This window comes from Zingiber officinale, chromosome 8B, assembly GCF_018446385.1.
Source record: "Zingiber officinale cultivar Zhangliang chromosome 8B, Zo_v1.1, whole genome shotgun sequence".
Taxonomy (NCBI): Eukaryota; Viridiplantae; Streptophyta; class Magnoliopsida; order Zingiberales; family Zingiberaceae; genus Zingiber; species Zingiber officinale.
The window spans coordinates 56,339,826-56,353,837 of NC_056001.1; the positions used below are offsets into that span (position 1 = coordinate 56,339,826).

Here is a 14,012-nt window from a genome sequence, read left to right on the forward strand (position 1 = left end):
TCTGATAGCTGTTGGTTCTTGTCCTGGCTGGTGTTGACTACATTTGCTAGAAATCCCATGCATCCTGAATCCATTAGCTGCTGTGCTTTCAGTGCTGAGAGAAACTTCCTGGCTTTTCTCTTTGGTTTTCCCATGTACTCAAACTGTACTCCTGCTTCAGGTTGGAATATGACCTTCTGTTTACGGCACTCTATAGAAGCGCCGTATCTGATCAGAAAATCCATTCCAAAGATGACATCGTAGTCAGTCATTTCTAGTACTATCAGATCACCAAAAAGTTCTCTGTCTGCTATAATGACTGGCACTGCTCTGAGCCAGTGTGTAGATGCCATAATGTCTCCTGAGGGTAGTGTTGTCAGAAACTGACTATTGAGTACCTCTGGAGGTGTTGCTAATTTCTCGGCAAACGCCCTGGATACATAAGAGTGGGTTGCCCCAGTATCGAATAAGACAGTTGCATTATGCTGTAAAATACTGATCTGACCTGTGACAACTGTCGAGGTATTTGCTACATCCTCTCTGGTCAGTGAGAAAATCCTGGCATTCGTGTTAGCTGTGGGGGCTTCTAATCTGCTCTGACTGATCTGTGGACCATCTAAGGCAGCATACATCTGATGTAGCTGTGCTGGCTGAGCTCCGTACTGTATCGGCTGAGGAAGACTGTTCTTGCATTGCTTAGCCATGTGCCCTTCCCGTCCACATTCAAAACAACCTCGCGTACCCTTGCGACAAACTCTGGATGATGTTTCCCACAAATAGCACACTTGGGATGTCGGAATGTTTTCCAACGGTCCTCCTTTGGGTCCTTTGCACTTGCGTTTCCCTTCCAGATTGGAGCTATGTCCCTCATTGTTTCTGCGAGTACCGAGGCGACTTGTCCCTTGGGCTCTGTGGAAACCTGCTTCTGTTGGGTGATGCTGTGTTGATAGTGCTCGGTGATCAGAGCACTACTCACTAGCTCCTCTGTGGTTTGTGGCCTATGAACACCACCAGCCACATTCATTGCGATCTCTGGTCTGAGCATCTTCAGCATCAACCGTTCTCGTTCCTTCTCTGTGCTGATTAGTTCTGGACATAGACGGGCCAACCTGTTGAATTTCTTCACGGCTTCCTGCACTGATAGGTTGCCCTGACGAAATTCTGTAAACTCGTCATAGTGTCGGTTCGTGACTTGCATGTGAAAGAATCCCTCGAAGAATTCTTTCTCGAAGTTGGCCCATGTCATCTGGTTTACTGGCCACTTCGATTTAATCCGCTCCCACCACATGCGTGCGTCTCCTGTTAAACAGAAGGAGGCACACTTCACCTTTTCGTGCTCTGGCCAGTCTAGAAGCTCCATCGTGCTTTCCAGTGTTTTAAACCATGCCTGAGCATTCCATGGTTCGCTGGTGCCTGAGAAGTTCTCAGGCTTAATTCTCTGCCACTGGATAAGGTAAGCTTCTCTCTTAGTCCCTGCTACTGGGGCTACTGGGACTGGTACTACCTCTGTGATTACTGGAGTCGTGAGGTTTGGTACTGGAGTGACTGGGGGAGTAGTCTGCTGGTTAGCCTTTAAGGAGGCTATCTCCTGCTGCTGTTCAGCTAACTGCTGCTGTAGCTGAGCCACTAGTGCTGTAAGGTCTGGGGGAGGCACTGAACTGCCTGCCTCATGCTGGGGCTCAGCCGCTGATGCTTTCTTAGCTGGACGTCCTCGTACCATTTTCTCAATCGCAGAGAACACATATATATAACTAGGCTATCATGTTATAGTTAACTACTGGTAACATGTTAAATACTATTACTGTAAACATGAATTAATTAACTACCAACATGAGAGCAAACATGAAGCACATATAACTGATATGAAAGCTGAAAACAAAATTGAGTGAGAGATGTTCTTACTTGGAAGCTGTAGGCACAATGCTGATGTGTGTGTAGGAAGTATGGAACACCGCTCTGATACCACTCTGTAAAGACCCAACTCCTGGGTACTGAGCTGTGAGCCGGATCGCTACATTAACTATTGAAACTACTGTGCTGTACTGTGCGGAAACTGGGTAAAATAAAATTTTACTAAACTATTGTAGTTGCCTCTGTTAACTCTGTGAGAGTGAGATTTCATATCCAACTACCTTCTAGATATTCATAGCTATACTGAGGAGGTGAAACTGGAGCTTTGGATCGGTCCGTGTAACGACCCAACTCCTGGGTACTGAGCTGTGAGCCGGATCGCTACATTAACTATTGAAACTACTGTGCTGTACTGTGCGGAAACTGGGTAAAATAAAATTTTACTAAACTATTGTAGTTGCCTCTGTTAACTCTGTGAGAGTGAGATTTCATATCCAACTACCTTCTAGATATTCATAGCTATACTGAGGAGGTGAAACTGGAGCTTTGGATCGGTCCGTGGAACGATCCACGACACCAGAACCTTTGGTGGATCGGTCTGCCAGGATCATTGCTCACCGATTCGGCCGACCGATCGCTCGATCTGTCGTCCCCGAACTCTGCATTGGCGGAGGGATCGATCTGGCGACCGATCACGGGAGATCGATGGCTATTGTATCCATCGGATCGATCGGTGGCCGATCGAGGAGAAGGAATAACGGATCGGTCTGGCGACCGATCCAGTGATAGTCTGATACGAAATCAGAATTTCTGATTTCCAGCACTGATTCGTGCCAAAAATCGCATACAAAAGTTCTAGATACATGAAAAACACTCTAGCATGTAAATACTAATATTCTAAACATGATAAACTCAACAAGACATAGTTTACTAAGCTGTAACACCTAGTAACAAGACTAAGTCATAAAACTAGGCATGTTAAGTACTAAAACTGAAATAAAAACGTATAGATCCCAAGGATCTTTATTCCAAACCCCTTGCACACACACATCATCGTAGCATCGCCCTCCAGCCTCCGCTAATCCACTTTTCTTTTACCGGTATCTGCAGTATAAGAAAAGTAGCATCTGTAAGCTAAGAAGCTTAATAAGAAACCATCTACCTCACAAAAACATGCAACGATGCGATTATGTTTTTAAAACATGATGTTTGAAAACCGAGCTGAGCATGACAACATGGCATGGTATATAAAAGCATAAACTAGAACTGAGACATGGCATAGCATATAAATTAAACATGCTTTAAACTGAACATGGCATACTTATAAACGGAGCATGAAACTGAACTAGTCATGCATATATCTAAATCTGTACATGAACTCAAATCATGCAAACTGAACCTGAACTGAACTGAAAGCTAAATTAGTGTTCTCATCACTAGTTTCAAATTTGAAAACTATACATATAATAGATGAAAATAATAAACATGCTGTTGGGGCCCTGGCAACTGTACTTACTGTGCGCGCATCCCTACGAGACCCGGGATTGTAAGTTCCGAATCTAGCAGGGTTACTAGGTTATCTGAACCTAGGGACGACTGTGGGAGTCCAGCCCATGGATATCTGATCCAAATACAGTGCCAACTGAATAAAAGTAAAATACTGAATACTGTTTTATTTTACTTTGCTGTTCTAGGTTATCTGCACCTAGAGCTAGGTTATCTAAACCTAGAGGCTACTGTGGGAGCCCACCCAATGGATATCTGATCCATATAGCTGTAATAACTGATAATAAACTGAGTAAAATGTTTCTAATACGTTTTACATGCTGTTAGGACGCCTACTGGTGCATCCTTCTGAACTAGGCATTCTGCCGAATGCTTGGTGTGCACTGAGAGCACACCCTATAACTGAAAACTGTAAAACTACTAAACTAACGCCAAAACTAACAAGCGAGAGCAATTATACTGCAGGTGAGGGGTTTCTTACCTCAATCGTAAGGTTTTCTTACAATTCCTTTCACTAGAAATTCCGGTGAAGACAAATTTCTCGACGATTCGCTCGCGTCTACGTGCTCTACTCGCGGAGGGAACTTCCTTGTGTTGAAATCGTTGCCGGATGGTAACCTTGGGACCCTAGGAAGAAAGCCCTAGCCTTTCCTTGATGTGGCGCCGAGAGAAGGAGGAAGAAAAGGAGGGGGCGGCGTGAATGGTCTCGGTGAAGAGGGATTTGCCGAACCAAAATAAAATAACCCAACTCCATCTTAAGTTTATTATTTATATTAAGTGGTTTAATGAACCCAACTCTAATATAAATATATTTGGTTCTCCTTTCTTTCAGCACGGCCCTGCTGGGTTCACCGGTTACTAAACTTATCCGTAAACCATAGGTCTTGGGTTCAATTCCCGCCTTAAGCTATTTTACGGTTCCAATTATTTTTGCCACTTCCGCTACTCGGAAAATTCCGGAAAAATATCTAAAAATTCCACAAAAATCATAGAATAATTCTAAAATAAATTCGGGAATTTTTCTGGGCTTTACACCTATTATCACCTACCTCACTAAAGCTTCTCTATCTGTTAAGATCTTTGTGGATCTCTCTTTTATCTATACATGTTAAACTTCAATATCAATTACTTAATTAACTTTTGGCCTACTTAAACTTCTCTATTTGTAAACTTTTCTTTATCTTGATTTATTTGGACTTCTTTAACTTGTCAAAATTTTGCACCTCAACAGACAAACCTCAATCAAATAAACTATTAAATGAAAACCACTTGATCAACTCAACTAGTTGAATAAAATTACACCAAAACATCACTCAGGAGTGTATATGGTTTCAAATTTACCTAAAACATGATTAAATAAGATTAGATCATGCAAAATATAAATTAATAATAATAATAATAATAGAATTATAAATTTATTTTGAGATTTAGACAAGGTCGCGCGAACGCATACCCCACTACCACAAATTATGACGTCCACTCTCCCAACTTGGGGAGATGGTAGACCAATGCCCCTCCAAAGTGCAATGGAGGTCATTGGGCTAGGCCATATGCCTTCTTGATCGCCCATAAACCTCGTCCAGGTAAGTATGGAGCAAAGGTTCATGTCCGCATGCTTTAATAGCAGTTTTCACATTTTACTTCTTGTTATTTTAACGATATGGGACTAATTATAATATAAAACTTTATTATGTTAGGATTAGAGAGGCAACTTAGATGTTTCGATAATATTTCCATTGTAAATATGAAAGTTCAAACATTTTTATTTTGTTAAGATTAAGAATAAGACGTGAAAATAAAAAAACACAAAATATTTTATCATGGATCAAAATCCTAATGTTTTTATTTATCAACAAGGTGAATCAATCTTAGAAAAGTCATTATACCTTTTTCATTATAGAAATTTTGAGAGAGAGAGAGAAACCTTTTAAAAAGCTTTCGTAACAAATATGCATGGAGCTTGAAGCTAAAACCTAAGCTCAAAATTAAAAAATAATAACATAATAAAATAAATATAAATTTTGTGGTGAAATGAGTATCATGAACACTTTTTTTAGGAGAGTTCTTTTTTTTTTTGAGCTTCCCTTACTTTTTTTTAGGATTAGAGAGGTCTTTTGAAAATATTTCCAATGCAAATATGAAATTTAAAACATTTCTATTTTGTTAAGATTAAGAATAGGTAGTTAAAATAAAAAACATAAATAATAAATAGAAAATATTTTATCATGCATGGATCAAAATCCTAATGTTTTTATTTCTCAATCAATCCTAGAAAAGTCATTATAACTTTTTCATTATAGAACTTTTTATAGATAAAAAACCTTTTAAAAAGCTTTCGTAACAAATATGGAGCTAGAAGTTAAAAACCTCAAACTCAAAATGAAAAAAGAAAAATGAAAAATAAATTTTGTTGTGGAATGGGGAACATAAACACTTTTTTTTTGTTTTAGGAGAATTCTTATTTTTCAAACTTTCCTTACTTTTTTTTATAGGCTCTAAATGGCCATGAATAAATTCCAACAACAATCTTACATTAATGTTAGTCAAGTTATTTGAATTGTCAATCAACTAAAATGTTGATCATGGGATCCTTATCTGCTAACTATAGTATCTAGTTAACTCATTGATAATTCAATCAACAGGAATGGATTCCGTTAAGGTCTACGTGGACCTCTCTTTTGTGTTTAACTTCTCAACCTTCATCTACCTATTTAACAGGACAAACCCTTCATCAAATACAACATTAAATCAAAACCACTCATTCAACTCAAACACTTAGAAGTATTATTTCACCAACACTATTAACCTAATTAACTAATTGGATAGAGGTCGCGCGTATACGTACTGCCACACTATCATAATTTATAACGTCCAATCTCCCAATCACGGAGATGGTATACCAATGCCACTCCAAAGTACAATGAAGATCATTATGCTAAATCATAGGCCTTCTTGATCACCCATAGACCTATCCAATTCTAGCAAGTCACCCATAGACCCGTCCCAGTATGGAGAAAAGTTCATTAGCAACTTTCACACTTTCCTTCTTACTATATTAGCAATGTGGGACTAACTAAAATCTAAAATTTTATCACCGACAAGCAAGTTTAGGATTTCATTAACCCAACTCATTGGATCAATGATTCTTAAACAATCTATTGAATAAACCTAGATCTTACCATGACTTTTAAAGAGATGTAAAAGTATAAGCATATGTAGGGTTGGTCCTTATTGACTAATTTGAGATATTGATGGAATTCGTGAACTGGTTGTATAATTGCATCAACCCATCACCCATGAGTGATTGTATATGTGTTATTAACCTAATTAATTAATTATATAGTTTCAAATTAACTTCTTTCAAGAAATATAGTTGTATTTTTGGATTTCTTAGATTATATTAATTTTTTGATAATATAAGAATGTATGTAAAATGATTAAATAAAACCAATCATCTAATATATAAAAAATAATTATTATTAATAAAATTAAGATTAAAATAAACAAAATAATTTAATTTAATAATTAAGAAGGGCTAAACTTGAGGTTTTGAAAATCTGTTTAATGCAAATATAAAACATTTGTTCTTGTTAATATTAAAAATAAGCGGCGAAAACATAAAACAATAAACACAAAAATGTTATCATCATTCAAAACGCTAATGTTTCTATGGACTTACAAGGTAAGTCAACCTTGGAAAACCACTAAACCTTCTCCTTTATGAAACTGTTTAAAGGCAACTAGGCAAGAAATTTTTCACAAAAGCCTATGAAATAATAAGTATGAGAAAAACTATTGTAACAAGTTTAGAGCTTAAAGTTAGTGACCTTAAGTCAAAATGAATAATTATTGTCAATTTCAATTTGAATTGAGAATCTAGTTGACTAGCTGATTGACTCATCCTTTGACAGCTAACTGAAAATTTTTTTAGTTGATTTAACTCGAAAAATAACCTTTTTTTAATTTCAAGCAAAGCATCCTATTATCACCTACCTCACTCAAGCTTCTCTATCTGCTAAGATCTTTGTGGATCTCTCTTTTATCTATACATGTTAAACTTCACTATCAATCTCAATCAAATAAAATATTAAATGGAAACACTCAACTAGTTGAATATAATTGCACCAAAACATCACCCAGGAGTGTATATGGTTTCAAATTTACATAAAACATGATTAAATAGGATTAGAACATGCAAAAGATAAATTAATAATAATAATATTAGAATTACAAATTTATTTTGAGATTTAGGCAGGGTCGCGCAAACGCGTACCCCACTACCACAAATTATGACGTCCACTCTCCCAACTTGGGGAGATGGTAGACTAATGCCCCTCCAAAGTGCAATGGAGGTCATTGGGCTAGGCCATAGGCCTTCTTGATCGCCCATAAACCTCGTCCAGGTAAGTATGGAGCAAAGGTTCATGCCCGCATTCTTTAATAGTAGTTTTCACATTTTACTTCTTGTTATTTTAACGATATGGGACTAATTATAATCTAAAACTTTATTATGTTAGGATTAGAGAGGCAACTTAGATGTTTCGATAATATTTCCATTGCAAATATGAAAGTTGAAACATTTTTATTTTGTTAAGATTAAGAATAAGACGCGAAAATAAAAAAACACAAAATATTTTATCATGGATCAAAATCCTAATGTTTTTATTTTTCAACAAGGTGAATCAATCTTAGAAAAGTCATTATACCTTTTTCATTATAGAAATTTTGAGAGAGAGAGAAATCTTTTAAAAAGCTTTTGTAACAAATATTCATGGAGCTTGAAGCTAAACACCTAAGCTCAAAGTTAAAAATAATAACATAATAAAATAAATATAAATTTTGTGGTGAAATGAGGATCATAAACACCTTTTTTAGGAGAGTTCTTTTTTTTTTTTGAGTTTCCCTTACTTTTTTAGGATTAGAGAGGTGTTTTGAAAATATTTCCAATGTAAATATGAAAGTTAAAACATTTCTATTTTGTTAAGATTAAGAATAAGTAGTGAAAATAAAAAACATAAATATAAAATATAAAATATTTTATCATGGATCAAAATCCTAATGTTTTTATTTCTTAATCATTCCTAGAAAAGTCATCATAACTTTTTCATTATAGAACTTTTTAGAGATAAAAAACCTTTTAAAAAGCTTTCAAAACAAATATGGAGCTTGAAGTTAAAACCCTCAAACTCAAAATGAAAAATGAAAAATAAATTTTGTTGTGGAATGGGGAACATAAACACTTTTTTTTGTTTTAGGAGAATTCTTTTTTTTCAAGTTTTCCGTACTTTTTTTTATAGGCCTCTAAATCGCCATGAATAAATTCCAACAACAATCTTACATTAATGTTTGTCTAGTTATTTGAATTGTCAATCAACTAAAATGTTTATCATGGGATCCTTATCTGCTAACTATAGTATTTAGTTAACTCATTGACAATTCAGTCAACAGGAATGGATTCCGTTAAGATCTGCGCGGACCTCTCTTTTGTGTTTAACTTCTCAACCTTCATCTACCTACTTAACTTGACAAACCCCATCAACAAATACAACATTAAATCAAAACCACTCATTGAACTCAAACAGTTAGAAGTATTATTTCACCAACAATATTAACCTAATTAACTAATTGGATAGAGGTCGCGCGTATACATACTACCACACTATCATAAATTATAATGTCCAATCTCCCAATCACGGAGATGGTAGACCAATTCCCCTCCAAAGTACAATAAAGATCATTATGCTAAATCATATGCCTTCTTGATCACCCATAGACCTATCCAATTCTAGCAAGTCACCCATAGACCCGTCCCAATATGGAGCAAAGTTCATTAGCAACTTTCACACTTTCCTTCTTACTATATTAGCAATATGGGACTAACTAACATCTAAAACTTTATCACCGACAAGCAAGTTTAGGATTTCATTAACCCAACTAACTGGATCAATGATTCTTAAACAATCTATTGAATAAACCTAGATCTTACCATGACTTTTAAAGGGATGTAAAAGTATAAGCATATGTAGGGTTGGTCCTTATTGACTAATTTGAGATATTGATGGTATTTGTGAACTCGTTGTATACTTACATCAACCCATCACCCATGAGTGAGTGTATGTAAAATCCGTCAATTAAATAATGAGGGTTATTGGATGAATAATCTTAACGTAATTTTTAGGAATTTTTAGAAATTTTCTGGATTTAATCAGAGTTCATATGACGAGTTTAAGAGAGGTGGATCAGTTAAGTTAGATAAAGCCCAATTGAAATACCCCTTAAGTAGGAGTTAATAAATTTCATTAAGGCCGAATTAACCTAAGTGTTAAATAAAAACCCTAAGTTTCCTCTTATCTACGCTGCCGAACTCCCGTTTTCCCCGAGCCCTCTTCCTCTCATGATCTCCTCTCTTCCTCGCGCGCGCGCACCCTAGCAACCGCCGGCTCTCCTCTTCTCCCTTGAACTACAACCACCAGCTCTCCTCCTCACGCCAGCACCAGAGACACCGCATTATCGCCGATCGAGACAAGCCAACGGCCGAGACCTTCTCCCGATCCAGCGAGACGCTGCCATGATTTGGTCGATCCTCTCTGTGCCACCATCGATCTCCACGGCCACCGACTCTAGTTGTGGCTTCAATGGGGAAGAAGGCCAGCTCTTGCCTTATCGTAGTCATGCCCTAGCTTTAGGTAACTCTGCGTCGCCGCAAGCCCTTCTTGTTTCGATTACCAGCCACCTATGTCACAGTGGGTCTTTCCGTTTAGAAGCCTTGGTAGATTGATCATCTTCGGTTACCAATATCACTGCCTCCCCCTAATGTTGTGTTTTGGCCAAGACCATCGTCACTGAGTGTTAGCCATTGTTTGTCGTGAGTCTCTACCGGAGCAACAAATAACTGATGGGAAGACACTAGAGGGTAACAAATCTCTTAACGTAAGCTAGTTTGACTTATGTTAGTTTTAATTGGAAGTGGGAATTTAGTTATGGAGGTGTTGATTGTGTTTTAGGTGTAAAATACCGGAAAATAGGCGAATATGAATAAAGGAATTTTCCTGAATTTTTGGTAATTTTTCGGAAATTTTCGGAGCTCGTACGTACGAGTTAACGGGGAAAAAACGGGGTCCGGAAAAGCCTGTTTAGGCTACCCCATTTAAGTGAGGAAATGTTTATATTTACAATTCCTTTTTCTTTTGTTTTTCTTTATTTTCTTTATTTGTTTTCTTCTTCTCTTCCTCTCCAAAATCCCTCGCGCGCCCGATCCTCCTCGCGTGCCCTAACCGCGGCAGTTCCTCCTCTCCCTCGCGACAAATCCCCACAGCCACATCTTCTTCCTTCTCCTCTCCTCTGCCGCCATCACAGCTACGCCGCAACCCTCGGTGCCCTAGCGCCGGTCATCGCGTGCCCTAGCCGAGTTCACCGACGCCGCCTTTCTTCTTCTTCTTCTTCCCTGTCTCGCCGTGGAGGTCCCAGTGTCGCGGCTTCCTTTGTCTTAGCCCCGGCCGACCGATGACTTTCCCTTCCTTCCTTTGGTCCGACGAGATACCGCCGACCTTCCTTCTGCCGCAGCCGCCACAGGGAGCAGTGCTGCCACCTGGTGTTAGATCTTTTCCTTTGTTTCGGTCAGGAGTTTACAGACAAGTTGTACTGGCCAAACAAGCTTGATCTGGCTAGAAGAAGAGTATCGATTTGGAGGGTATAAGTAGTTGGTTTAGAGGATTATACATTAGTAATTTTAATCTAATGTTTAGTAGTGAAGTTTTCCAGTGGGTATAGTGTGCTGTGGGTTGTTCTTGGATCCGGCAACAGTGGTGATTTTCAATCACTAATTCCAGCAGCTTCTTATTCTAGAACAAAGTTGTGATTTAAGGTAAGCTAGAGATCAACATGTAGTTTAATGATGGTTTTGAATGGTATCATTAGCTGGTTATGAGTATTATGAGGGAATTGAAATTTTAAAGGTAATGTGTTGAGGTAAGGAATAGAGGACTTGTTTCAGTTGTAGTAGCGTACACAGGAATTTGATATGTTTTGTAGTTGGACAATCATGTGTATGTTGATTAGGTTTATGTGTTTTTGAAATTAGGGTTTTGCCCTAATTTAGGGTTAAAGAATTTATTTAGCTATTTATATTAATTTAGCTAAATAATTGTATATCTATTGGATACAGGACTTTGACGCGAGACGGGTATCTCGGAGTCAGATTTGGACTTTTCTTATCGGAGGTGGGTACTTTTGACTTATGTCATTTGATATACATAGCAGTGAATTTAACAAGTTGCATTAATTATGTCCTTTATTTGTTTCGGTTATTCACTACCCAATATCTGATACATGATTGATTGATTGCTTGATTTGCATCCCATGTATATTTTATTTGTTTATACATGCTTATAGGGGGTAATGATATGCCATGCTTCACCATGTTCAGGACCTAGGTTTTTATACTTTCTGTGTACCTTTGATTCAATATAATTCGTTGATCTAGGGTGCACTTTTCTATATATATGGATTAGGTCAGGATGTTTTTATGGTTATTGCCATGCACCATTTGCATGATTGCATGCTGTGCGATAGTCCGCTCCATTATTGTTGAGCACATCGCCAATTACATGGATCTGCACACACCACCACTCATGGGTTTGTGGTCGATTCAGGCAGAGTGTGTTGCAGCAGGGACTCTGTTAGGCACCGTTGGTCCGCTCATGGGTAGTGTGACACAACGTGTTATCCGGCAGGGATTCCTCCCCGTCATCGTGTACCGGGAGTTGAGAGCATTGCGCTCCTCCATTTATGATTTGGGGTAGGAGGATATGTGTACTCCGATAACATCCCGTCCACTCGGTCACTCATCAGGAGTAGTGACGACAGAGTGCACGGTTGTCACAGCCCTACCCACTCGGCCTCACTATTCTGTGAGATGATCGACTGGCGTCAGGGGTGACCAGGACGCATCATTGGCATCATATGCATGATACATTTATTGCTTGTGTTTGTGTTTGCTGCATTTATATGCTGCATATTGTTTGGATACCTATGTTTGACATGCATACAAGATTTCCCTATCCCTCGGATTTTTTGACCTTATACTCAGGTCCTGGTTAGTACAGTCTCTCCTGTTTACTTCATATGCATTTTTATCTTTTTTTATCAGGAGACTGTACGCATGATTAGTGCCAGGTGTTATTTCTCTACTTTGTATATCAATTGTACCTGCTGAGTGTTGGACTCACCCCGCCTCCATTGTTGATATTTTCAGGTTGATGCTGTCAGGAGAGAGTTCCAGTTGCTGGTCTCTGAAGACCTCGAGGATATGATTGGTTTTCTTTTGGTTTTCTTTTCTGTTCTAGACTGTTTTGATCTTGTTATGTTTTGGATTATTTTACTTATGGACATGTATGGATTTTATTATGTTGATGGATTTGGATTTGGATTTATTCTACTACATGCCTGCCTGGAAGGCAGAAGAGGTGAGTTCGTCGGATTTGAGCTTTACGAGTGTAGTTGAGTAGGGTGGATTTCGAGTCAGAGTACTATTGTTTGTGATTACTATTATTAACTGTGTGGTTGTGACAGCCAGAGGCTGAATATCTTTATAAACTGCATGGTTATTGTTTTTATTTATTGTTATCATTCCAGCCGCCTGTGGCTGAGGTATATGTGTTATGTAGAAGTTTCAGATTGTCCGCCGTGCAGGGGAGATGCTGCCGAAATTTCTTCGGACAGGGACTCCTCTGGGGCGTGACAATTTAGTGGTATCAGAGCACAAGTATACGATCTTTTGTTTTCGTATTTTGGATTTTTCGGGATTTATCTGATACCAATTTATTTGGTATCAGAGCAGGTTATGATACCTGTTTTTGGTGTTCTGGAGATTTATCGGATACATATTGTTGGTATTCTGGATATTTGGGTTAGCCAGGTTTGCGAGTCAAAATGGCCATTTTCGGATTTCTATTGTGGTTATGTTTCGGATTTCCGTTTCAGATTTATATGGATTTCCGACGATTTTCTCGTTCGGAATTTTGAGGTCAAATTGGGGGCTGGACAGCGACGGAACATCTCCAGACAGCAAATAGGTATGATGTTTATTTTATGATTGTTATACCTGTAGTAATATCTGTAATTTAATTTAACAGATATGAGACGATCTACTCATATTGCTGCGAGACGTGGTGCTGGACGACCACGTGCGAGAACCACGGGATCTCTGGATATGCCAGAGATGCCCACTGTTAGTGAGCCTGTCAGTCAGGGACAGACTCAGCATGCTGCGGGCACGTTGGGCTTTCAGACACCGACGGCTTCTATAGAGGTACCTACCTCGGTTGTGCCGAGTGTACCTATCCCTACAGTAGTTTCGGTACCATCAGGGGTACCATTGGCGTACCCGACATCTGCTCCAGCGTAGCCTACGGCGTATTCAGTACCACCGCCACCTGGACCTTCAGCGTACCCGATACCAGTGGCACCTGTGCCCCCAGTGCCTACAGTAGCAGCAGCTGCACCATATCCGGTACCATTACCTACCGTACCTCCAGCTGCGACCACTTATGTTCACCCGGCAATACCACCGACGGCTTATGCTTCAGTATATACAGCAGCACCGGGAGTTCCTCCTCCAGTTTATTCCGCGGTACCACCTTTAGTATCAGCTCCAGTGTTTCCGCCAGTTCCTACAG

At 38.8% G+C, this 14,012-nt stretch overlaps 4 non-coding genes across 4 annotated transcripts; all 4 read right to left on the bottom strand.

The window, feature by feature from the left end:
- Positions 1-4,768: 4,768 nt before the first annotated feature.
- LOC122018124 lies at positions 4,769-4,927 on the bottom strand. The gene has a single exon (XR_006121593.1). It is a non-coding gene; the product is annotated as a U1 spliceosomal RNA (small nuclear RNA).
- Positions 4,928-6,160: 1,233 nt separating this feature from the next.
- LOC122018148 lies at positions 6,161-6,316 on the bottom strand. Its single transcript, XR_006121613.1, has one exon. It is a non-coding gene; the product is annotated as a U1 spliceosomal RNA (small nuclear RNA).
- Positions 6,317-7,587: 1,271 nt separating this feature from the next.
- LOC122018110 lies at positions 7,588-7,747 on the bottom strand. Its single transcript, XR_006121580.1, has one exon. It is a non-coding gene; the product is annotated as a U1 spliceosomal RNA (small nuclear RNA).
- A 1,220-nt stretch (positions 7,748-8,967) lies between these two features.
- On the bottom strand, positions 8,968-9,132 carry LOC122018146. The gene has a single exon (XR_006121611.1). It is a non-coding gene; the product is annotated as a U1 spliceosomal RNA (small nuclear RNA).
- Positions 9,133-14,012: the final 4,880 nt, after the last annotated feature.